Here is a 26,391-nt window from a genome sequence, read left to right as displayed (position 1 = left end):
ACATGATGAATAATTAATAAGTGATATAAAAAATACTATGGAAGTTCAAAGGAATTTAGAAACTCACTCTAGGCTAATGTCAGCTAGAACTTGAACTGTTTTTGAAAAACAAGGAAGAGTAAAATGGACCAGAAGCAAGGGGAAGGTATTCCATATTAGCAAGTCTATATATATCATATTCCAGGATCAATGATAATTAAGAATAAGTAATTTTTAAAAGGTGGTACAATAAGCATATATATCAGCAAATGATATCTATAGCAAATCTGAGCAGAATTACACATCAATAGTTGTATGTTTTTTAATCTGAAGATTTAAATTTGAGTCCAAAGAAAGGAAAAAAAAGTCTCAATTAGATAGACATATATCACCTACCTTGATTATTAAAAAATTTAAGTCAGTTCATTGTTCATTAGTGTAATATTAATATTGGTGTTACAAATTTGAATTTTATTTATGATTGTATTTTAAATATTATGAACTATAATAGTTCTTTAGCTAATGAAGTAACTAAATATTTCAGAATTTCAAACTTCTCTAATTTTTTAAAAATAGTAATGTCATTTCTTTATTTAAAAAAGCTCTAAATTTACCGTATAGGCTGACAGTTATGACACTTTATGATTTAGAAGTGCTTTATCTATATATTATCTTTTTATCTATATATTATCTTATTTGGCCCTCACAATAGTTTGTGAAAAAAAGAATGCAATCATTATTCCTATTTTACATATGTAGAGAATTGCATCTTGGAGATGGTGAGTTACCCAGGTCACTAGTGAGTGGCAGAGCTTGGATTTTATTCTAGGGACAATTTCTAGACTTGAATGAGTAGAGGAGAGAAGATTAGAAACTTGGTTAGATTCTGATTATAGGGGTTATTGAATGACAAAATAAGGAGTGGACTTGTATAAGCATTGAGGAACCATTGAAGTTTTTTAGCAAGGAAATAATCAGGCATTTTAGTACTGTAGGCACGGAGACTAATTAGGTTTTTTTGTTTTTGTTTTTGTTTTTTTTTTAATCATTTAGATATTAGGAAATAAAGGATAGAGTCCAGATGTGGTGTTAATGAAAATTTAGAGACTGATGGAAAAGATAATAGAGAGGAGTACCATTAACTTGCTATTATAGTTTAGGGTGAGGAATTGTGATGTCACAGGATTAAAAAGGATAGTTTTAAACAGGAACTATGATGTCACCAGATAATTTTTATGTATTAGTTAAATTCACTGAAGATCATGATAGGAGATGGGTTAAGGGAGGGGAAAATAGGTGCTGAAGTCATAGAGGAAAATGAAATTTTTTTGTAGGGTGAAAGGTGATGGTGACAATGAAGTTGACAGGTAATAAGTGTGGACATTGAGATACAGAAAAGTGGAATAATTATGAATTGTGACTAGTAGCATTTTGACGTCCAGAATCTTAATTCTCATTACAGAATTTGAGTCTTTTATTTCATTTCAAATATGAGGTACAGTGTGGCATATGGAATATAATGTCTGATATCATTATTGTGTTGATTAGTTTCCTCTTTTTTAAAAAACTATAAATAGAGATGGCAGGCTGGATATCAAAAAGGATATAACTAGAGCAACTGGTATATAGAAAATAAGGGATAAACATCAATAAAAATAAGAATTCTCCCTCTAAAGAAATTCCAGTGGCTCCCTGTAGCATGAAATACAAGAGTTCGTATAGAAGGTGCTTCTTGAATTATATCTTGAAGGAGAAGGATTCTTTGCAAAATGGAGCCAGAACTACAATCATATATTTCTACAAGATTTTCCTTTCAATTCAGGCATTACCATTGGCCCCTGCAAAGGTATAGAAATGGGAGAGGAGTGATGTGTGAGGAATATCAGGAAAGCCATTTTGGCTGGATTGTCAACTATGAAAAAGGGGAAATCTGTAATGAAGCCTAAGTACAAATTGGGGCAAAGTTATAAAGGACTTTAGAAAATAAATGGAGTTTATATTTGATCCTAAGAATTTATTAAGTAGGGTTAGATCTGCACTTAAGGAAAATCACATTGGCAGCATTGTAGAAAATGAACTGGAATGTAGTGTAAAAGATGAACAAAAGACCAATTAGGGGATCTTTGTAATGATTAGTCTTAGGCAAAAGGTGGTGAAGGCTTGAACTAATGTGGTGGATGTGATTAAAGAGAGAAAGTTGAATAAGAAAGATGTGAAGGTAGAACCAGCATGATTGTCAACTGATTGGATTGGTGAGGAAGAGAGCGAAGAATAAAAATGATAAAATTAAAAAGCTGAAAAGCTGGAAGAGTGGTGGTGCCTTTGGAAAAAATATAGGCATTAAGAGGCAACTAGGTGGCTTGATGTTGGATTTGGAGTTAAGGTTAAAGCATTAGAATCTACTTACAATTAAGTCACATGTAATTTTTAAAAGGTCCTTGGTCTTAAGTCACGTCTTAAGTCTGTGGTCTTATTAATTCTTTTCTTATAATTTTGTTGTATTTTTTCTGTAATTGTATTTGTTGATATTTTTCTAATATGACTTTTTAGTTAATATTTTCTTCCTTGTTTGTATTATTTCATTGGTGTAGGAAATTTCTGAAACTATTGCTACCAGAGCAAATAAGCATTTGCTTGGTACTTTATAGTTTTAAACAGTTGCTGGGATATTGTAAAGTTTAGTAACTTGCCCAGGATCATCTAGCCAATATATGTCAGATGCAGGAATTGGAACCAAATCTTCTGATTCTATCTACTGTGCATCACAACCTCTATATAGTTATTTGGGTTACAAAATAATCCTTGTATTGCTTTCTGTATACATGTATAAATATCTGTTTCCTTATCATTACTAAAGAATGTTAGTTTTAACAAGACCTTAGTAATACCTTATATCACTAATTGCAAATCGCATACTTTATATTACTATAAATATTGCAATTTATCCTCAGTTTTCACTTCAAGACTTTGTTTTTGTTTCTGCCTTGAATTAGAACAGATTCTGCAAGCTAAATTAGTTTATGACATCTGATGTTTTATAAATATCTAAAGCATATATAATATATTTTATTTCTTTGATCTACTGATATAATCCTATTTGTTTCCAATTAATAAAAATATATTGAAAACTGATTAATGTTTTGTATTTTCTGTTTCAGATAATCATGATCCCTTTACGAATAACATTGAATGGAGTTAGATTTTTCTTTACATAATTTTGTTGATTTTAAATAATTTTTTAAAAAATCCACAGCAGTTTTTACTGTGTCATTTTGGACATTGTCTTTTATAATAATCTTTCTTATCCTTCCATTCTAATAGGAAGCCTTGGTAATTAAATAAGTCATCTCTGAGAGAAAATTCAAAACTTTTAAAAAGTGTTTACTAATTTATTATTAGCCTATACAAATATTTATTAAGTATGTACTATTTGTAGGCTATCTTGTTAAGCATTGAGGATGCAAAATATTTTGATATTTCTTTCTTTGAGGTTCTTGGAGTCTCTTCAGGGAGGCAAAGATAGCAATACAAAAAAGAATATGTAAGTGTCTGCTAGGTGATATGTACTGAATTATTATGGGAATTCACAGAAACGCCCTAGACACATAGATTTAGAACAGGAAGAGACCTTAAACTTATCCAGGATCAGGGCTATCTCTTGATCGGATGCCATAAAATCAAACCTATCTTAGGTGCTTTGGACTGTGGTAATGCATGGCAGCATTAAACTTCTGTTGTCTATTAACCACCTTCTTAAACTGTGTTTTACATATGGGGTCTTATAACTGAATGTGAGGGTCACAAAATTATGACTTCTTATCAATAAATGATTGATTTGTGTACCTATTTTATATACCTATGTACAGTGTCACAAAAATTTCTTGAGTAAAAAGGGAGTATGAGTGGGAAAAGCTTCTTAAGCCCTATTCTGTTATATCCTCCCTCTCTCTGGATCTTTCCCTTTAACCCCTGGAGTACTAATTAAATCTAGATTGCTCCAAAATTCCTAATTGCAACCAGAGGTTCTTATACATTTCTTGTCTCTTTATAGGCTCCATGAGAGCAGAGGCGATGTCTTTTTCTTCTTGGTAGTTAGCACAGTATCTTGAATAGGGACTCAGTAGCTATTTGATGAATGAACCACTCTCGTGCTCTTCATCAGTGGGTAAGTCATATATTTTAATTAGCTAGAAATATATATTGAGTCCTGAATGTATACTAAGCAGTCATTGAAATTTTATTGATTGATTAAGGTATGAGTTGAACAACTTACTTGGCATATATTAAAAATTGTTATGTAAATAATGACTCAGATCTTTTTCTCAAATAAAGACTAGTATAATTGCCATTCTTGTGATGGGGATGGATGTATAATGTGATAGTGAAAGACAGGGAAGTTGATAAACATTTTTCATATGATATAAACCAATGAGTTATTTTTGTTCTTCAATATGCTCCAATTCAAATTTCCTAAAATACTGATGCCTAACAACTTATTTTTTTTTTAATTTCTCTATTTTGTTTTTTCCAGTTACATGTAAAAATAATTTAAACATTAAACAATTAAAGATTTTGAGTTCCAGATTCTCTCTCTCCCTACTCATTGAGAAGGCAAGCAATTTGATATAGATTATACATGTGCACTCAGGCAAAACATTTTCATATTAGCCAAGTTTTGAAAGAAAACCAAAAAAATGTAATGTTCTGGTTTAATTTTCTTGAGGTCTTTGGACCAGCCTTCTTTTCAGCTGAGTATTCACCATGAGATAAAGGGATAAAGGGATATAGTCCAAATTCTTTATTATCTCCTTATCTTTATTATCTCCTTTATTATCTCCTTATCTTTATTATCTCCTTATTACTCTTTATTATCTCCTTCACAGTCTTGTCTCCTTGCCTGGGGCTCAGCTAGCTTTCTGGAGGGCCTTCAGAGGGGAATTGGTTTCAGTGGAGAAATGAAGGAACCCAGGCCAGCCACCACAAAGGTGGGAGATGGAGTGAATGTCTCTCCTCCAGTCCTTGTTGGCTTTTATATACTCTATTATAATTACATCATTGTAGGTGTTAATCTTGTAGAACTATATTAAGTACTAAGTACATGTACTGAATTAGAAAACTGTTTATCACTATGCTAAACTAGATAACCATTGTCTTATCAATTCCACTGAGTTAACACTTTCCTCCAGAGTTCTGGCCCATTACAAAAAAAGGCTAAGAAAAACAAGGCAAAAAATATGCTTTCATTTGCATTCAGACTTCCTCAGTTTTTCTCTGGAGATGGATAGCATTTTTCATTTATAAATCCTTCAGAATTGTCTTAGATTGTGTTGTTGAGAATTGCTAAGTCATTCACAGTTGATCATTGTTAAAGTATTTCTGTTACTAGTGTACTATATTCTCCTAGTTCTGCTCACTTCAGTTTGCATCAGTTCATATGAATCTTTTCAGGTTTTCCTGAAACTATCCTGCTTGTTTTTTCTTAAAGCACAATAATATTTCATCACATTCATATACCATAATTTGTCAGCCATTCTCCAGTTGATGGGTATTGCTTTCCTCAATTTCCAATTCTTTACTACCACAAAACTAGCTGCTATAAATATTTTTGTGTATATATGTCATTTTTTTTTTTTTTTTTTTTTACTTTTATCTCTTTGGGATACAGACCCAGTAGTGGTAGCTGCATCAAAGGATATGCACTATTTTATAACCCTTTGGGCAGAGTACCAAATTGTACTCTAGAATGATAGGATCATTCTACAATTTTACCAACAGTGCATTGCTGCCTCAATTTTTCCATATCCTCTCCAATATTTGCCATTTCCTCTTTTCTGTCGTATTACTCCACCTGATAGATAGGAAATGTTATCTCAGAATTATTTTATTTTGTATTTTTGTAATACTGATTTAGAGCATTTTTTATATGCTTATAGAAACTTTTTTTTTCTGAAAACTTCTTGTTCATATTCTTTTCACTATTCATCAATTGGAGAATGATTCATTCTTATAGATTTGATTTAGTTCTCTATATGTTTGAGATTTTTATCAAAGAATCTTAACTGTACAAATTCTTCCTTTCCCCACCCCATTTTCTGCTTTCCTTTTCATCTTGATTGCATTGGGACTTGCAGTGTCCAAAACTTGTTTGTACAAAACATTTTAAGATTTAATATCACAAAAATTATCCATTTTACATTTTGTAATGCTCTCTATCTCATTTTGTCATCAATTCTTCTCTCCTCTATAGATGACAGGAAAAATGTTCCATGCATCTCTAATTTGCTTATTATATCATCTTTTATGTTAAGTAGCATTTATCTTGGTATATGATATGAGATGTTAATCTATAACCTAGTTTCTGCTGAACTGCTTTCTAGTTTCCCCAGAAATTTTTGTCATATAGTGAGTTCTTATCCCCAAAGCTTAGATCTTTGGGTATATCAAACACTAAATCAGTATTGTCATTTACTACTACGTCTTGTGTACCTAATCTATTTCACGGATCTATCATTCCATTCCTTAGCCAGTACCAGACTAGTTTGATGATTACTACTTTGTAATACAATTAGAGATCTTGAGATCTCGTATTGCTAGGCTACCTTCCTTTTTTATATATTATGGATTTCTTTGCTATTCTTTACCCTTTGTTCTTCCAAATGAATTTTGTTAGTATTTTTTCTGGCCCTATTAATTTTTTTTTTTTTTTTTTTTGCTAATTTGATTAATATGGTGAAATGATTTAGGTAGAATTTATTTTTGTTATATTGACTCAACCTGTCCATGAGCAATTATTTTTCCATTTGTTTAGATCTTATTTTATGTGAAAAGAATTGTGTAATTTTGTTCATAATAGTCCTTGGGTTTCCTGGAAGACTCCCAAGTATTTTGTATTATCAACAGTTATTTTAAATGGAATTTCTCTTTTTATCTCTTGCTGCTGAATGATTTCTCTGAGTATATTTTATATCCAGCAACTTTGCTGAAGCTAATTATTTCATTCATTTTTTTAATTTATTCTCTAGGATTCTGTTATCTTATCATTTGCAAGAGTAGCAGTTTTGTTTCCTCATTCTCTATCCTGATTTCTTTTTCTTTTCTTATTGTTATAGCTAGCATTTGTAGTAAAATATTGAATAAATGTGGTGATAATTGACATTGTTTCACAATCTTGATCTTATTGGGAAAGCTTTTAATTTATCCCTATTTTAGATAAAGCTTAATTATTGATTTGAGATAGGTACTACTTATCATTTTAAGGAAAGCTTTATTTACTCCAGTGTTCTCTATTAGCCATAGCTGTTGCATCAAAAGCTTTTTCATCTCTTGAGGTGATCATATGATCTTTTTTTTTAATGGTCGGTTATGCTGATAGTTTTCCCAAACTTGAACCAGTTCTGAATTCCTGGAAAAATCCAACCTGATCATAGATATGATATTACACTGTAATCTCCTTGGTAGTATTTTATTTAAAAATTTTGATCTCTCATTTTGTTACTCTGGTTTTGCTCTTCCTGATTTAGTTATCAGTACCATGTTTGTGTGTTGTAAAAGAATTTTGGTAGGATTCTTTTCTAAATAGTTTATCTAGTATTGGGATTAATTATTCTTTAAATGTTTGATAGAATTCACTTGTGAATCCATCTGGTCCTAGGGATTTTTTTCTTAGGGAACTCGTTAATGGGTTATTCAGCTTTTTTTTCCCCTAAGGTAGCGTTATATAAGTATTATATTTCCTCTTCTGTTAGTCTTAGCAATTTATATTTTTTGTAAATATTCAATCATTTCACTTAGATTGTCAGATTTATTAGTATATGTTAGCAAAATAACTTTTTATAGTCGCATTAATTTCTTAACACCTTCAGTGTTAAAAACCTATAACAATATGTTCTGTTTTTTAATCCAATTTGCTGCTTCTGTTTTGTAAGTGAATTTTTCCGATTCATATTCACAGTTATAGATGCAAACTTTGTATTTTCTTTCTTAGTTTTCCCTGTTTATCCTTTCCTCCCTTCCTTCTCTCCCTCCCCTCTTTCTCTCTCTTGCTACTGTTTTCCTTAACCCACCTACTCTTATTCCACACCCCTTTTCTCTGCTGTTTCTTATGCCTTTCACCTCCTATACTTCCTTCCAGAACAAGATAGATTTCTGTGTCCAACTGAATGTGTCTGTTATTCCATCTGTGAGCTAGTTCTGATGAGTAAGATTTGAAGTATAGCTGCTACCCCCTCCTTACTCTCCATTTTAAAGCTCTTCCTTTCACATCTCTTTTATGTGAGATAGCTTAATCCCATTCAGTTTCTCTTTTTCTTTTTCCAGTGCATCTATCTTTCTCCCCTCCCTTAATTTTATTTTTTTGAAATCAGCCTATCATAATCACCTCACACCACACACATCTTCTATATGTGTTTCTGTCCTAATAATGACAAAATTCTTCAGAATTACATCCATCATTTTCTCTTGTAGGAATGTAAATAGCTTAACCTTATTTAATCCCTTATGATTTCTCTTTCATGTTTACCTTTTTATACTTCTCTTAAGTCTTGTATTTGTAAATCAGATTTTCTGTTCATCTAGTAATACTTAAATTATGTCTCTTCTATCTGTTTCCAGGTCAGTTGTTTTTCCAATGAGATGCTTCATTTTTTTCTTTCTTTCTTTCTTATTTGTTTTGCTTTTTCCTGTTGTTTCTTGTGATCATTAGCTTTCATTTGCCCAATTCTAATTTTTAAGGAATTATTTTATTCAATGAGATTTTGTACCTTTTATTCCATTTGGCCAGTACATCTTTTATTTATTTATTTGTTTGTTTGTTTGTTTATTTATTTATTTATTTATTGCTGAGGCAATTGGGATTAAGTGACTTCCCCAGGGTCACACAACTAAGTGTCTGAGATCAGATTTGAACTTAGGTCCTTCTGACTTTAGGACTAGTGCTCTACCCACCGTGCCACTTAGCTACCTCCCAGTACATCTTTTCAAGGAGTTTTTTTCTTCATTGAATTTTTGTACATCTTTTCCCATTTGGCCATTTCTGTTTTTTAAGTTCTTCTCTTCAGTGGATTTTTATGGCTCTTTTACCATTTGACCAGTTATGTTTTTCAAAGTGTTATTTTTGTCAGTATTTTTTGTGTGCTTTCTTTATAAGCTTTTGTATCTCTTTTCATGATTTTCTTACATTACCCTCATTTCTTTCCCCAATTTTTCTTTTACCTCTATTATTTGATTTTTAAATTATTTTTTGAGCTTTTCCAGGAATTTTTTTGGATTCTGTGACCAATTCTTATTTTTCTTTGAATTTTTGAATGTCACTGTTGACATTTGGCTGTCTTTTAGATTTGTGTTTTGATCTTCCTGTCATCATAGTAACTTTCTATGATCAGACTTTTTTGTTTGTTTGTATGTTCATTTTCCCAACCTATTTCTTGAATTATAACTTTATGTTAAAGTTGGGCTTTTTTTCCCCAGGGTAAAGGAGTCTCTGTCCCAAGTTTCAGGCATTTCTTGCTTCTATTTTCAGAGCTTGCTCTGGTGATTTTGTAGATTTTTGGTTCTTTCAAGGTGGTATGATCTAAAGAGAGGGGTGGTCACTTCTCTCTCACTATGGACTGTGAGTTACCTTTATCACTTGTCTTCTCACTGGAACTGGTATTCTTTTTAGCTCTGGTACTGTGACCTAGAACTATATGTGGGCAGTGGACAGAGTTTGTACCCAGTGACAGCAAAGTATTCTTTCTTTCTCTCTCACTCACTCACTCACTCTTTTTAAAAAAATTCTGCTGAGGAACAACTGGGGCTAAATGACTTCTCCAGCGTCCATATCCAGGACGTGTTAAGTGTCTAAGGCCAGATTTGAACTCAGGCCCTCCTGACCTCAGGGCTGGTGCTCTATTCACTGCATCACCTAGCTGCCCCTAAAGTATTCTCTTTAATCTCCTTCTGACCTTTTGTCCAGTCCTCTTAACACTTGCAGGTTGAGAACTCCCAAAGTTCTTGATCCATTGTTGAACATTCGCAGAGTCCTGCTACTGGCATCCTGGCATGGCCTGTGCTGGATGTATGCTGAGCTCCAGGTCTGACCATCATTCTGCTGAAACAGACGCTTTCTATTGACCTCCTAAATTGTCCTAGGTTGGGAAAATTGTTTCACCCTGATCTTTTCTTAGTTTGCTGCTCTAGGCTTCACTTTGAGGTGTTATTTTAAAGTTGTTTGGAAGGGAATTTGTAAGAGTTTAGGTGAGTCCCTGTCTTTTTTCTACCATCTTAACTCAATCTACCTAACAGTTTATTGATATATAACTTTATAATGTTCTATCACATTGTGGGAAGAATTAATGTCTATCTCTACTTTAAAAGAAAAAAGCTAAACATTTATCAAAAATTATTGCTGTTTAGATTAAGAACAAAATGAGATCATAGTTTTAAAAATATATATAAATTTCCCCCCTTCCTTCCCTTCCTCTATTTTTCCCTCCCTCCCTCCCTCCCTCCCTCCCTTCCTTCTTTCCTTCCTTCCTTCTTTTTCTTTTTCTTCTTTCCTCCCTCCTCCCTCCCTTAACGTGAACTTGACAAACATGAGCAGATGTAAACATTTCTATACACAAAGAATAGAAAAAAATCATGAATATCTATTATGGGCAGTTCTAAATATATTTAAATATATATATTAAATTCAGTACAGTTGTATTATCACTATCTTGGTTTGCTTATCTGTGTGCCTTTCCAGTTTCTTTTTGCTTTCTTTTTCAAGGTTTTTTAAAACATTCTTTTTTTTTAATCTTGATGTCATTACTCTCTCATTCCCCAATGCCCAACAAATCTCTTCTCCCTCAGTTAAAAGCCTCCCATGTAACAAATAAACATAGTCAAGGAAAACATGATTACATTAGTTGCATCTGAACTGTATATCTTGTTCTATACCTTTACTCCTGACTAAAGGGTGGGAAGCATACTTCATTATCACATTTCTAAAGTCCTGAGTATTCGTTGAATTGATCAGAGTTCTTTAGTCTTTTAGAGTTCTAAGAGTTGTAGGCAGTTTTCTTTTTATGACTTCTTGGAATAAGGTGACTAGGTTTTTATTTTGACTGGCATGATTTTTATGGAGTTCAAAGATTCTTAAATGATATGCTAAGCCATTTTTTAAAAATAGTAAATGGCTTACATTTTCTTTTATTTAAAACTAAAAAAAATTTTTTTTATTGAGTTCTGGTTATTATTGTATTCTATTTTTTAGGGAGTATGTTTCTTGGGTAAAATTTTCCACTTTTTAATTCTAATTTATTTATTCTGCTTTGATTTCTTTTCTTTCTGAATTCTTGTTCTTTTTTTTTTTTTCCTCCTCCATTTCTACAAGTCACTTCTGGAAGTCCTTGTGGCCAAGCCATATTTTCCTAAGTTTCTGCTTGTAGTTGTTACTTAATTTTTCTGGGTTTACCTCTTGAACTTAGTCCGTAGGATTACTTTTTTGTGTTTGGTATTTTTTTCTATTTATTTATTTTCTGCCTCATTTCCTAGCTTTGAATTTTATGTTCCCCTCTAGAATTCTTAGATTAGTTGAGTATATCTTCTTTGTTCCTGTCCTATCTCTACTTTGGAAGCAGCTGCCAAAATATTGCGGACTGTTTTAGATTCTGCCCTTTGCTTCAAGACCTGGTTTCTCAATAAACTGGGAAAACATTTTTACAGTCAAAGGTTCTGATAAAGGCCTCATTTCCAAAATATATAGAGAACTGACTCTAATTTATAAGAAATCAAGCCATTCTCCAATTGATAAATGGTCAAAGGATATGAACAGACAATTCTCAGATGAAGAAATTAAAACTATTTATAGCCATATGAAAATATGCTCCAAATCATTATTAATCAGAGAAATGCAAATTAAGACAACTCTAAGATACCACTACACACTTGTCAAATTGGCTAGAATGACAGGGAAAGACAATGCGGAATGTTGGAGGGGATGTGGGAAAACAGGGACACTGATACATTGTTAGTGGAATTGTGAACACATCCAGCCATTCTGGAGAGCACTTTGAAACTATGCTTAAAAAGTTATCAAACTGTGCATACCCTTTGATCCAGCAGTGTTTCTACTGGGCTTATACCCCAAAGAGATACTAAAGAAGGGAAAGGGACCTGTATGTGCCAAAATGTTTGTGGCAGCCCTGTTTGTAGTGGCTAGAAACTGGAATCTGAATGGATGCCCATCAGTTGGAGAATGGTTGAGTAAATTGTGGTATATGAATGTTAGGGAATATTATTGTTCTGTAAGAAATGACCAGCAGGATGAATACAGAGAGGACTGGAGAGACTTACATGAACTGATGCTGAGTGAAATGAGCAAAACCAGGAGATTATTATATATCTCAACAACGATACTGTTTGAGGATGTATTCTGATGGAAGTGGATCTCTTCGATAAAGAGAGCTAATTCAGTTTCAGTTGATCAAAGATGGATAGAAGCAGCTACACCCAAAGAAAGAACACTGGGAAATGAATATAAACTGCTTGCATTTTTGTTTTTCTTCCCGGGTTATTTATACCTTCTGAATCCAATTCTCCCTGTGCAACAAGAGAACTGTTCGGTTCTGCACACATATATTGTATCTAGGATATACTGCAACCTATTTAACATGTAAAGGACTGCTTGCCATCTCGGGGAGGGGGTTGGAGGGGAGGGAAGGGAAAAATCGGAACAGAAGTGAGTGCAAGGGATAATGCTGTAAAAAATTACCCTGGCATGGATTCTGTCAATAAAAAGTTGAAAAAAAAAAAAAAAAAGACCTGGTTTCTCCTGAGAGTCTCCTGCAGGTTCTGCTGTTTGTAAGATTCTGTTCTTTTCCTTATATGATCTTCTATTGGGAGTTCATTCCATCCTCTGCTGGCAATTGCCCTGGCAATCCCCATTTGGGTGCTGAAGATTAGATTGTCTTTGGTTTCCTGCATATATCTTTGGTGCTGGAGTCCAGATAGTGAATTGATCTGCCTTCTGCTGTGGCTTGTAGTGGTCTGAATGATGCATTACTAGGGCCTGTTTCTTTGAACAGTGTACTTTAGGGAGCTCCTTCTCTTTCTTTTTGTTTTGAAAGGATAGGGTCAAGATTTGCTTTCAAGTTCTTGTTTTTGTAAGCTAGTATAGCTTTTGAAGTCCCTGATCAAAGTAGTGATTGGGTGTCTTCAGGTCTGGCTCTTCCCTGACAGACCTCTGATTTATCTGATGCTGCTTTAGTTCTTCTGCCTTCCACATTTTTTCTAGGCCTATGCTGGGCTTCCCTGGTGAGAACCTTCTAGTCATCTCTACTTGTTTCAGTTGTATTTTTGTATAGTTTCATACAGGATGGAAGAGTTTACTTTTGATTGTTGTTAGTTTTATCGCTGGTCTTTTTTTTTTTTTTTTTTTTTTTGGTTTTGTTTTGTTTTGGTAATTGTCTTGAAATATTTACTAGGTTTATCTGGGAGAGCTGGGTTTGTCTGTGATCTCTTACATTTGCATTTTAACTTGTCAAATTAAGAATGTTTTCTTAAAATATGTTTTTATCTGTCTGTTGTATGTAGTTTAGAATAAACTGTTGATTATTTCTTATTTAAAAACAACTGTCCCCTCCAATTTAGTCATCAAATTTACCACAACTTAACTTTAGTTCACTCTTTATAGTTCATTGAGGATTAAGAAAGCCAGAGATAACTGTGAGCCTTAGCCAGTAAGGTCATATGTTGAGTATTTTCTCAAATTAAGAAGTGGAAGAACTTGTTTTCTAAAACATGTTTATATTTGACTTTTCTGAAAAAAGGTTTTTTAATTATTGGACTATAGGTTGCTAATTATAAATTCATGACACTGAAAACATGGAATGATACTGCAAATACTTTATTTTTCCCTTTTTGTTACTTAATATTGATATGGCGAGCTTTCTTTCTCAAAAGATGCTGTTGCAGTTTTGCTGGGGATAGGGAAATAATTAAATATTTTAACTTAAAAATACAGACCCTTAAATCATTTTTCTATTCAGTTGCTTCAGTCATGAGCTAAAATTTAGAGTAAGAGTTAACAGAAATGTTGCTAACATCAACAAAGAACTGTGAACGCAGCATGTATTTTTCTGGTTTTTGACTCCATTCCTTTCTAATACTTAGTGCCTACTCTGCAATTCTGTTTCTCACCTTTATTTCATTTTTATTTGTTTGTGCAGTTTTATTAATGAATTATGTCTCATTTTGGACCACTTGTAGCAAGTTTCTTAAAGATTGTAAATTACAGTATAAAGTATTGTTTTGCATGGAGCCATTCACTATGATGAGTTATTAAGTCCTAGCTTTTTTCTTTCTCAAGATTTTTTGAAATAGACTGGGAAAAATTCTCCCTGTGCAGCGGGAGAACTGTTCGGTTCTGCAAATATGTATTGTATCTAGGATATACTGCAACATATTTAACATATATAGGACTGCTTGCCATCTTGGGGGGGGGGGAGAAGGGAGGGAGGAGAAAAAACGAAACATAAGTGATTGAAAGGGATAATGTTGTGTAAAAATTATCCTGGCATGGATTCTGTCAATACAAAGTTATTATTAAATAAAATTAAATTTAAAAAAAAAGAAATAGACTGGGAAATATCTTATTACAGTAAAGTGTAGAAACATAAGTAAATTTAATTTTGGATTTGAGTTTCTTAAACCTTTGAATGAATTTTCTCTCAGGTCATATTAGCCATATATTACTCTTATATACATAAGATCATTTGAGCTCTTAAGGTATCATATTACTCCAACTCTGTACAGTAGAATTAAATTGTTGTAATGGTAGATAATTGCACAAGCAAACCTTTTTGTTTTCCTATTTGTAATTTTTAGAATGTATTCAGATAATATAGACAACCAGTGAAGACTGGTTGAGAATGATACCAAGACTGTAAAGTTGGCTTGCAGTTGACTTAGAATTAATGATTGAACACGCCCAGTTGACTGTCTCTTCAAATTGCTTAGATTTATCGATGTATACTTTAGTTTTTGTTTTTCTTTTGTTCTATCAGTGTCTTACTTTTAAAAGTTAAAGAATCTTTCCTATATTGATAACTGTAGGGATAATTGATAATTGATTAGAATCAGGTAATTTGAACAAAAATGTTTGAAGGTTTAAAAGCAAAAGTGTTTAAGGACCAATCCTCTCAAGTTGAAACATATCTCTGTACCTGCATGTAATGTAAAATTCTCAAGAAGTGAAAAGTAACTGTAGCAAAAGCTATCCCCTTTTATATTTATTTTAGTGATCCTGATGTGTAGCATGTATAGTGATCAATAAATCAAGTGAATTTATTACTAAATTCAAAAATGATAATGCCAGTGTTTTAAGCAAACATGTTGAACTGAATCAGTAATTTCAAATATTCATCTGAATAAAGGGAAAATGAAAATTGTTTTGCATTCTTTTAAAAGATGAACTATTATATCTAATATTGTTATTAATTATAAGAATTTGTAGAAAGCCAGCACATCCTTCTTATTAAAAAGTCATAACTTAGGTTTGGACTAGTACTGATCATAAAATATGATTAAAATTAATAGTAATGTTATTAGTAAACATTTTAAATGTTACAAAGTATCTTTGTAAGGGTTCTGACACAGTTTTGCTTCGAGTGAAGGGTTCTTGGAGCAATATAAAACAAACAGGTTAAAAATAGAGGGCTCTTTGTCATATTATACCTGCCTTCACTTTTATTTTTATTTTTATTCTATTGTTGACAAAGTGACCTAAAATTAGAGGACTAGATGCCTATAGGGTGACTTAACACACTGCATGAAGTGAGTCTCTCTCTGACGTGCTAAGCTTTTGGGAGTTCATGTATAGAATTCCCAAGGCTGCTTTTAAACTACAAAACTCTAGTGTAATAGCATGTCATCTTATGATTGACCATTGTGAGGTCATCTTTTTATTTAATTTCTAATTAGCATAATGACTAGTGTTGTTATTCTTTACTGTTTATGGTTAAGTTGTCATAGGCAAAGAAGGAATAAAAATGTTCGATCTCAACTTTGCTAGTGAATGGAATGAAGTTTAAAAGCCTTTTATGGTCATTATGCTTCAGACGAAAACCTCATTAGAAACTTGGGAAATGCCAGAATACTCTTGGTTGGGATTTTAATAGCAATTGGAATGTTGATATTATATGAGACAGTTTAGCTTTTTTTTGTATTTTTACTGTTGATTAGCATCTTACTGAAATTTTTTCTCTCAAAATAAATTTATGATGCATATCCTGTTTTAATTTAAAATATAACATCCATTTATTTCTAATGTTACTAAGTTTTTACAAATGAAATATATTTCAAGAATTGAATTTGACTAATTTCCAATATTTCATTTAATATTTCAAGTATATACATTGTTTATATTTCTATGGATCTGACATCTTTATGATTCTGTATACCAAATTCAGTGGCAACTGTGGTTGTTAAAATATCTTGAAATTTCTTTTATAAACTAGACTTTTTTTCCAAATTAAAAAAAAAAGTGATCATTTAAAAAAGTTGCTTATTTGCCTGATCCAGAAATAATATATTTGTCTAAATATTACTAATTGCCTTTCTTTTAAAAAATCTACTTATATAAAATTTAAGTGTGACTTCTAATCAGTCATATTGCTTAAGCCTAACAGTGCCTGTCACATATTCTTCACTTAATTGATTACTTTTTCAACTTTATATACATATATTTTCCTTTAAGGAGTTCTCATTTTAGAGGTATGGGTTTTACTTTGGAACAACCTATATGTTGAGAATATTATATTTTGTAATAAAAAGAACTTAGGATTTTAAATGACTACATTAAATGGTTGCATTGAATCATGAATCCTAATAATATAGAGGATAGGGAAAGAGAATTTAAATATAACTTTCTAATTGGCTACCTGTAAATATATGTTTTAAAAACCAAATATTTTTTAAAATTTAGGCAATAGTTACAGTTAAGTTGAAAAGTAATTTTGATCTAAAATATATTATGTGAAATTATTTTTTAAAGATATTTAGCCTATCTATATTTCTTCTCTCCTGCCTCTCTATCTTGGTATTCTCATGAGAAAAAGTAAAAATTACCCAAGGATTCTAGAAATAGAAACAAATTTTGTGGCTAAATTTATGCTGTATTTGGGTTTAATTAAAAAAAAAATTAGTGTTAACTTTAGTTTATCTTAATCAAATGAGATAATATTTGTAAAAGCACTTAGCACCATGTCTGACACATAGTAGGAGAGAAATGCTTATTTGTTTTCTCTTCTCCCCCAGCCCTTCAGTCATCAAAACTTATTATCTGACTCCAAATTCATTATTTTTTCTACATGTTGCAGTTGTCTCCAAAAGATAAACTAGTTAAGGAACCTTAACAACTTTGAATTTTAGGGACACCAGCTTGTGCAAGAATTCCATCTTCTCTTTCCCCCAACTCCTGTTCGTTTCCTCAAACTATATAGAGCTGTGTCTAAGATTGTTAAAAAAATAATATATTTACCTTATCTGATTATGGACTTGATATGATGGTATACAGCATTTGACCCTTTGCCAAATTGTAGTTTATAAAAAAAAAATTGTAATATAGATTTAAATTGAATGTATTATAACTGTTATTTTTAATGTATTTTCTGAACATTTATAATTTATAGAAAATTTCAATTCCTGGTCTTCTAGTTCTTATCATAGCTAGGATAGTTAGACCACAATAGAAAGCAGAACAGATTTTGTATCATCTACACCTTTTATAAGCATATATTTGCTGGAAAGACCAAAAAGAGGTTATATAACTGAAAGAAGAAACAAAATTTTTCTCCTTGGGTCATCGTTTACCTGGACAATAAATTTATTTTCCTTATTCTTTTAATTATCTTAAGGGAAAATAAATAGTTTGTAAATTTTGAAGGTAAGATGAAAATGAGATTGTTACCGATAGAGCTCTTAGAGCTTATTATTTTAGTGGTAAGGTACATTTAATTGTTTTTGTTTTTCTGAGTATAAGAAATATTTTAGGGAAGGAATGGAGGAAAGGTTTGCCTAGTTACCTTTTAAATATTTGGCTTACTTTTGTATAACATGGAAAGTTAGTAATTTGTACAAAACAGTAATAAAACAAATTGGAAAAAGTCTAATATAAGATTTTTTAAAAATTGAAATATCTGTTAAAACATAAAGCAAGATTTAGTGGTATTTTAATTTAGGAATAATGGCAGATTATCCCTTTCAAAGATTTTTTTTTTTTTGATTACCAGTGAAATTTAATTCCAATCTGAATTTAAACAGATTCCCAATTGGTAGGATTTCCTTCCCCCATCCCTGCCTCTCTCTCCTCTTCTAATATTTCCCTTATTCCATTCATATCAGGTTTTTTGTTTCTTGGTTTTTGTTGTTGCTGCTGCTGTTGTTATTTTCATCAAATGTGGTTGCTTTCAATAGTATAGGAAAGTAATTGTAGTATAAAATTTGGATTTATATATTATGATCACATTTTAATTGCTGTTTGAATATTGGTACTTCAAAAATGACTGAAATTCTGTCTGGAAAAGTAAGATCTTAACATGTATGGAATCCTTTCAGAAAGAAGAGTTTACAATGTAAATTTTATTGCCAGTAGATATAAAGGACTTTAAAATCATCAACTATTAAGTTATTTGGAAGTGACTAAATTTGCACTTTTAGTTTTATGTAAGATTTTCCTACTTTGGGAGATTATTTTTCTTGGCTTCAGAAGTTATTTTTTTTAAGTAAAGATAGGACATGATTTTAGTGCAGATCCAAAGGAAAAAATAGAAACTTCAGTTTTTTGCATCATTTTTTTTAAAGTAGGGGAGCAGAATATCATATATTAGTTGCTAGTGGTCCTTGAGGATCCTCTCTGACTTTGTTCCTAAGCATTTCATTTAAGTTGAAATAAATAATAATTTTATTTCATTTTGTTAACACTTTTTAGTACTTTAATGTTTTTTTTAAAGTATGAGAATACTTATTTATGAAACTTTATAGTATGTGTACACACATACATATGCATACTTCCCCTCATCCCCTACTCCATCCCTTCACCGCATAATAGTATTAAGAATTGGGAATTCTTTTTCCCTCCCTCTTTCTAATACAGTACATGCAAATACATATTTTAATTGAGAAAAAAAACTTAATTTTTATAGCATAATGTGGTTCCTCTTGGATCTCTTAATTGTTTAAAAATTAATAAAACTAATAAAGTTCCTTTTGATATCTCAGATCTTCTAGGCTGTGCATATACCTGAAGCTTCTATGGTCCCTTTTATCTATATTTCTCTGCCTGTTGTGGACTTTTGCTCTAATTTAAATTTCCCATGGCTTTGGGTTGTAGACTAGGTTTTCTGCAAGAGTACCCATGTTTATATGGTCATATATTCTGGGTAACTTTTTCACTTTTTTCTTCTTTGCCATTTTTTTTTTTTTTTTTTGGATTGATAAAAGGAAAGAAGAACTTTTCTTCTGACGGTGTTTTTAGTTTGCTCTCTTTTTAGCTTATGTATTTATTTGATCTTTCCTAACCTCTTCCCTCATCTAGATTAGGAAAAATTATTGTATTATATTTAGGTGCATGAGAGTTTAGTGAAGAAAGACTAATTTTGTTCTTGATTTCATTTACTTAGCAACAGTAACAGTTTAAATTTTGAGGTATTGGGGAAATTTGTTAGCTCTGTGAAGGAAATGTAAAGTAACAAGAACTCCTGTCAATAATGATTTTGGTGTTGGAATCAAAATATTCTCTACTTAAACTAAATTCCGGAATTCTTAACTAGTAAAACATTGTGGCATTATTGTAAATTTCAAGTTTAAGAATTTTTTATTTTAACATACATACACATACAGGCAGAAAATGTGTTATGCTTTAAAAATATAATTAGTATTACATATATACAAGGCATGCATGTAAATTCAAATTTGATTTTGGGATGGAAGTTCTGATCAGTTTTCAATATTTTGCCAATTCTTGTTAATGGAGTTTTCACTTTTCCAGTTTAGAGAATTTTGTATTATGAATGATTATAATTTATGGCATGAACAGACTTTAACATTATTTTATGTTGATAACTATCATAAAAATGTGCCTGAAGTACATTGATTTATATGTCTTGAAAGAGTGATCCCAAATATTAGTATATTTTATTTGTAAAAAATTTACTCTTTTATGTTAAGAAAATGCCTTTTAATAACTCTCTGATTGTCTTTTAAAGGAGAAGCAAAAATTATTTTTGTCTTTTTTTTTTCTTTTCCTTTCTATTTCTTTTCTTTTTTGTGATGCGTGGGGGAAGGTGGGGAAAACAGATTTTTGACTTTATCAGTGCAGGATGTGTCTGGTGAAAGCAACTTCTGCTATCAAGGCAGGTCAGCACCTTGTATGAAATTGAACCTCCAAGGTGATGAGGCTTGACGGAAGTCACCCAGTTGTGTCCATGATGCAGGACTTGAATCTAGATCTTCCTGGCTTCAAGGTTAACTCCAGATCAGTTACTCCATGCTGCCTTCTGAAGCAAAAGTTCTTGTGCCTATTACATTTCAGTGATACTATTTTTCCAGTTTGGTCCTTGAGACTATGAAATTTAAATAAATTTTTTAAAAAATGAATATACATTTATATATTTTACCAAATGTTTGTTCAGTTACTCATTTGAGCTGCATTTTTCCCTAGTGCAGTCTTCCTCATATCTTGATTATAACAAATGCTTTATTGGAAAGCAGTTATAATTCTAACATCCAGAAAGGGAATTCCAACCATTTAAAAATCTTAATGAAAATTGGCATTGTAAATTAAAATAATAGTTTTTTTTATTATAATTTCATGCTAAAAATGATTTGGGATTTGGTACATTGGGTAAGAAATGATACACTTTAAACTACTTTCCCCATTATAATTTGCTTTTAAAATAACTTCAACTTTTAAAAGTTTTCAATTTGTTTATTTGTCAGCTTCATCATAAATTTCATTATAAAATTAAGCAATCAAAGTAATCTTTACAATATATTTCTAGCTATCTGGCAAGCAAAGTGATACAATAATGAAGATATTTCATCCGTCTTATGAGGATTTCTTAGTATATTTCTTTAGCAAACATTCTTAGAAAATATATATTATATACATATATTATAGGAAAGGATTATAGCATCATGTTTTAATTTCACATAGACCCTAGGGCTAAACAAATAAACATACTTCTTACCATTCTTGGCCAATTTTTTTTTTAAAGGTGGCAATTGTCAGATACCCCTTGCAAAAGCTGCTTTTAAAAAGTAGAGATCAAAATAGTGTTGGAACAGCCAAATATTAATGTTAATACTTCTTTTCCCTGCTTCTCCCATTCTACCCTCCCAATTTTGCAAATCATTTTCTAACAGATTAGTTAAATGATAGATTTCAGAAAGTTTGATTATGTGATATAAATTGTAATGTTTTTATATCCATTGGTGAATTTAAGTGCCTTTCCAAATTAAAAAAAAAAAAAACATATTTATGTCTTGAGAACATTTAATTCCTGCTGATATATAATTTAGTTGGTTGTACAATGTAGCAAAGATATTGTATTTTTTTGCTTTTGGGGTTTTAATTTTTTCATGGCAACGTGTAATATAGTAAGCAAAAGTTATCACAGAGGAAAACAGGAAGTTTGGCTAGGGGTCATGAAGGATGTAGAACTTGAAGAGAAGTGAGAAACTGATTTTAATGAGGTACTTTTAATTGGAGAGACAGTTTCATAAATGGAATATTTGAGTTTAACTTGGCCATTTCACAGATAAAGGTTTCTGCTGTATAATAGAAATTTTAATTCATAATATTCTGAAACGTTGTATCATTGTGCACAGTATGTAAATGATTTGGAACTCAATTTTTTTTCTTAAAAGTACATTAAGATTAATTGGAGCTTGCTGCTTACTTTAACTGCCACAGGTTGAAAGAAGGGTATTAAATGTATTAGTGATGTTATTTAGATTTTCAGTAATTAGACTTCTAAAAGTAGGAATGAGTTTCTTGTTTTTTAATTATTTTAAAGAATGTCTTTAATTAAAAGTTTAATACATAAAATTAGGTAAGATCCATTTACTTTATGCCCATCACTATATTAAGTAGCTAGTTGGTGATATAAGTATGATTTACAGGCATTATGTTCTTTGTTGGAAATTTTTTTTTAAGAAAAAGTAAATTATATTTTCAAAGGGATAGAAAGAAGAGAAAACAAAGAAATTGTATCAGATATAATTTACATATATGTATGTATATTTTACATATCTACATATTTCTTTGAAATGTTTTCCTATTATAAACATAGGCAAGTGTAGGCAAAAAATAGCCAAAAAAATAAAGTCCTTTTATGTTCTTATTGGATTTGATTACTTTACCTAAACTATCTTGTGCCAAATGTTGAAAATTGCTACTCCTCTCAAAATCTTCCCCCCTCTAAGTTCAGGGCAATCATTTTTTTCTCCACATACTGTTCAGCTTTCTTCTCTGTCATTAGTTTAGGGATATTCAGATTTTATACTTTACTGATTTGCATCACTATGTACTCATTTACTTATTCCAAGGATATTTCACTCATCTATAAACTTTCTATCAGTTAGTTAGGAAGATAATTTTTTGTTATGTGGAAGGTATTACAAATGTAAGAACAGGGTATATTAAAATATAGATATACTTAGCATTTAGAACATTTCTACTTTGACCTGTTACTGTAAAGAAAGTTAACAAGTGCGCGGGGCTCACCCTCCCCTTCTGGAGTAGTTTAAAATAGGCCTCAGAAAACTCAAAGGAATTCTTTTAACTCCTAGCAGGGCCACGGGGTCAATGTCAGATTTAGTCATGCTGTTATTTTAGCCCAGTGGTCCAGAGAGATGACTGAAAAGTGAGTCTTTTATTTCTTTTTTTGTGTGGTTATTAACAGGATTAAATGTAAGCCATTGTGTACTTAGTAGCAATTAGTTTCTCATCTGAGAGGTTCATTATGATTTTTTGTCAGCCTTAGCCTTGTAATATTTTTTTCATTGTTTAATTAGAAGTAAAAGGATAGAAAGTTTTAGAACAGTGTCTTTACCCTTTGGATGCCTGTGTTGTCAGCTGAAGCTTTTTTTTTTTTTTTTTTTTTTTTTTAAGAATCTTCATAGAGTCAAGTTTTTAGAAATATAGAACTTTATCCAAAAATATCACTATACTGAAAACTGCTTACATTATTTGTTTACATTATTAATTTTTTTTTTCCTCTCTGTTGTATCTTTTGCTTTAGGTCTAGAAGCCCCATATTTTGGCTGCCTCTAACAAATAAAACTTTTTGGTTTTATTCTTGAAAGATTTGAGTTTATAGAATTGTTTAACTGTTAAGTAAATTTTGTCTAGTTTTCTTCATGGAATAATTTTTTTTAGGAAGGTTAAAAAAAAGACAACGAAAACATTGTAAGCCTAGAAATAAGTTGCTATTTTGCACAAAAATGGAAAAATTGTAATATAAATGTAGTTGTGCTATTCAAATTCAAAACAAAATGACTATTAAAAGCAACTTGTGATATATTGCAAATAAGAAAGAATTTAAAGTTGTATAAAAGTAGTTTTAATGAATGGTTTGCTATTTTGAGAAAATGATATAAATCAATGATTTTAAAAATCTATTTCTTTAGTTTCAATACTTATACTTTTACATATGTACAAATATGTAAAATGTTGGTACCAAATAATTGAAAATTTGGATACAACTGATATCACTGGAAATCATGAAAGAAGTAATCTTATTAAATTAGAAAAAATATAAATACTATAGATTGATTGGTCAACAACTATCATTCATATATATATGTGTGTGTGTTTTTTCCACACAAGTATACATACATATTTTCACATGTGCATATAATTTGTATACTTGGAACTAGTCTTAGTATTGAATGACATGGCAGCAAGTGAAATACATAAATATGGATATTGTTTTAGGATTTTAATACTGATTTTTTTTTTTAGTATAATTGCTTATTTTATGCCATTGGTTTGACCTGACATGTTAATTAGAGGAGGGAGGTATAATTTTATATTTTGTTTAATGTCATAGCTTTTCTCAAACTGGATTGCTTTGCTTTAGAGGTAAACATAAGCTTTCAATAATTTATGATCCAAGTATTTGCTTTAGGGATAATGAATGCTAGCTGACACTTGACTTTCTTAGTGTTTGTATTTAGCTTTTCAAGAGACAAATGTCAGACTGTATTTTTATAGCCTGTTATTTAAGCATTTTTTTTTTCCATTAAACATTTGTGTCTTGAAAAGGATTTAGGAACTCCAAAAGAAAAAAGTTTTATTGAGAGCTGTACTTTTGAAGAATCATACTTCTTTTAAGATAACATAGCAGTCCTTTTTAAAAAAAAATTAAATTTAATGTTTTTAAAATGGCTACCATAATCTACACTTCCAAGAAGAAAATTAACAATAACTTCGAGTTGCTATATTTTATTCACCAAACCACAAAAAAGCTTTTTAGAGATGGAAGAATCTCAAGTCCATCAAGATGTACAGAAACTAATAGATAATCTTAGATACATTGATCTCATCCTTTAATCAAAATTCTTGTTTCTTTTTGTTTGTGTGTGATCCTCTTTGTATAGAACTTATTCTTCATTCCCTTTCTTTCTCTCTTCCCTCCTTTCATTCTTATTGCTTGGTATATGTAAGGTCTTTTAGAGGAAGCTTCTCAACTAAAGAACTGTATAGAAAGGGAGTTGAAATTTTATATGGTTTAGTAGTAAATGGATTTTTCTGAAAGTGATTTAATAGAGAACTTTAACCTTAGTTCGATTTGAAGAATTCTGGTGAATAAGCCAGGCCATAACTAGCAAGTTGACCTTTTTATATTTGGTAAAGCTCTACTTATACACTTACAATTACTACAGATGTATTTCTGTTAATACTTCTTTAATGTTGTTGTACTTCTTAGCATTTTTTATTATTATGTAAACTACAAAACCCAAGCAAATCATGTGTGAGAGTATGGCATACATAACAGAATGACTGAGAAACTTCTTAAGTTCCTTACTCATAATTTTGTAAGAGAATGCAGTTGAATAATAACAACAGCTAGCATTTATGTAACACTTTAATGTTTGCAAACACTTTACATATATTATCTCACAAAGTTGAAGATAATGATATTTGTATTAAAGGATATTTTTAGTGTTCTACAAATTCGTCCTTCTAGGGTAATTTATTTCTAACTCAGGTGAAGTGGAAGAGAAAATAGACATTAAATATGTAGTTGATAAATACAAGTCTTGCATAATATAAAAGAGCTCTAGTGAGAGTTTTTGAATACTAAGATTGAGTTTGTAATATAAGAAAAATATTTTATAAAATATTCATTAATAAATTGTTATAAAAATCTAAATCTAAATAAGATAGTTTCCTGTTAGAATTTAAAACATTTGCTTAGTCCTTTCTTCTTAAAATTATAATCCATAATTAGAAACAAAATTTATTCCTTCTTTCCAAAATCTCTACAATTTGAAGAAGAAAAGTAGTGTAAAAAAATACCAGAAATAAAAGTGGTATAGTCACTATTTGAAGCCATTTTATATTGAACTTTTTATTCTTTTAGTTATTTGGAGGACCCATCATGTAAAGACTTATTATTTATTATAGAAGGAATACAAATGGTGGCACAGTATTTAGAGGATTAAAAATAATAATTCATGGCCTAAAATTCATATTTATTAAGTTTCTTCTATCATTTTATGATTCTTTAATATATAAGAATTTTTTATACCCATTTCTAGTTTTATAGGGTGGGAAAAGATGTTTCATTTTTATCTGTGGTTAAAGTTTATGGAAACTAAATCCATAAATCTGAAAATAAGAAATATTATTTTATCATATTAATGAATGTAGTTAATTTATTTTCATAAGTATTTGATGACATACTTTATATGTAAATGAAGTTACTACAGATAATTATCCCGAAAGTAATATTTTTTTCTTTTGTTATTTCATTGATTCTGTCCTGCAATATAACTTTATATTGCCTGTTGACTACATACACATCTTTTTGAAGGCCACTTTCAATTTGAATCTAATTATTTAGTAATTAATTTAAAATTTTTTATTAGACTATAATTTGATAACTTCATATTCACTGATTTGAATTTACTTATGAAGTAATTAGATAATTATTCCATTTTATCAACATTGAATAGTCTAGTAGACAATGAACTAGACTTATAAAATTTTAATTTTGTGTATCTGTCACTGCTGTGTGATTGCTTCCTCATATTGGGAAACTATAAGAAGTATACCTGTCCTTATCTCACTTATAGGCATAAGATTATGATTTAAGTTGTGGGTTTTTTTTTTAATTTGCAAATTTTGGATTATTCACATAACTGGAGGACAACTGTGAATGG

At 30.7% G+C, this 26,391-nt stretch overlaps 1 protein-coding gene across 3 annotated transcripts in view; it reads left to right on the top strand.

The window, feature by feature from the left end:
• ZCCHC7 (zinc finger CCHC-type containing 7) overlaps nucleotides 1-26,391 on the top strand; it is a 270,988-nt gene that overhangs the window by 9,623 nt on the left and 234,974 nt on the right. The gene's annotated exons all lie outside the window — the stretch shown is intronic.

Source organism: Antechinus flavipes, chromosome 1, assembly GCF_016432865.1.
Source record: "Antechinus flavipes isolate AdamAnt ecotype Samford, QLD, Australia chromosome 1, AdamAnt_v2, whole genome shotgun sequence".
Classification (NCBI taxonomy): domain Eukaryota; kingdom Metazoa; phylum Chordata; class Mammalia; order Dasyuromorphia; family Dasyuridae; genus Antechinus; species Antechinus flavipes.
The sequence above is the reverse complement of the archived record's forward strand: the minus strand, read 5'-3'. Positions and strand labels throughout refer to the sequence as shown.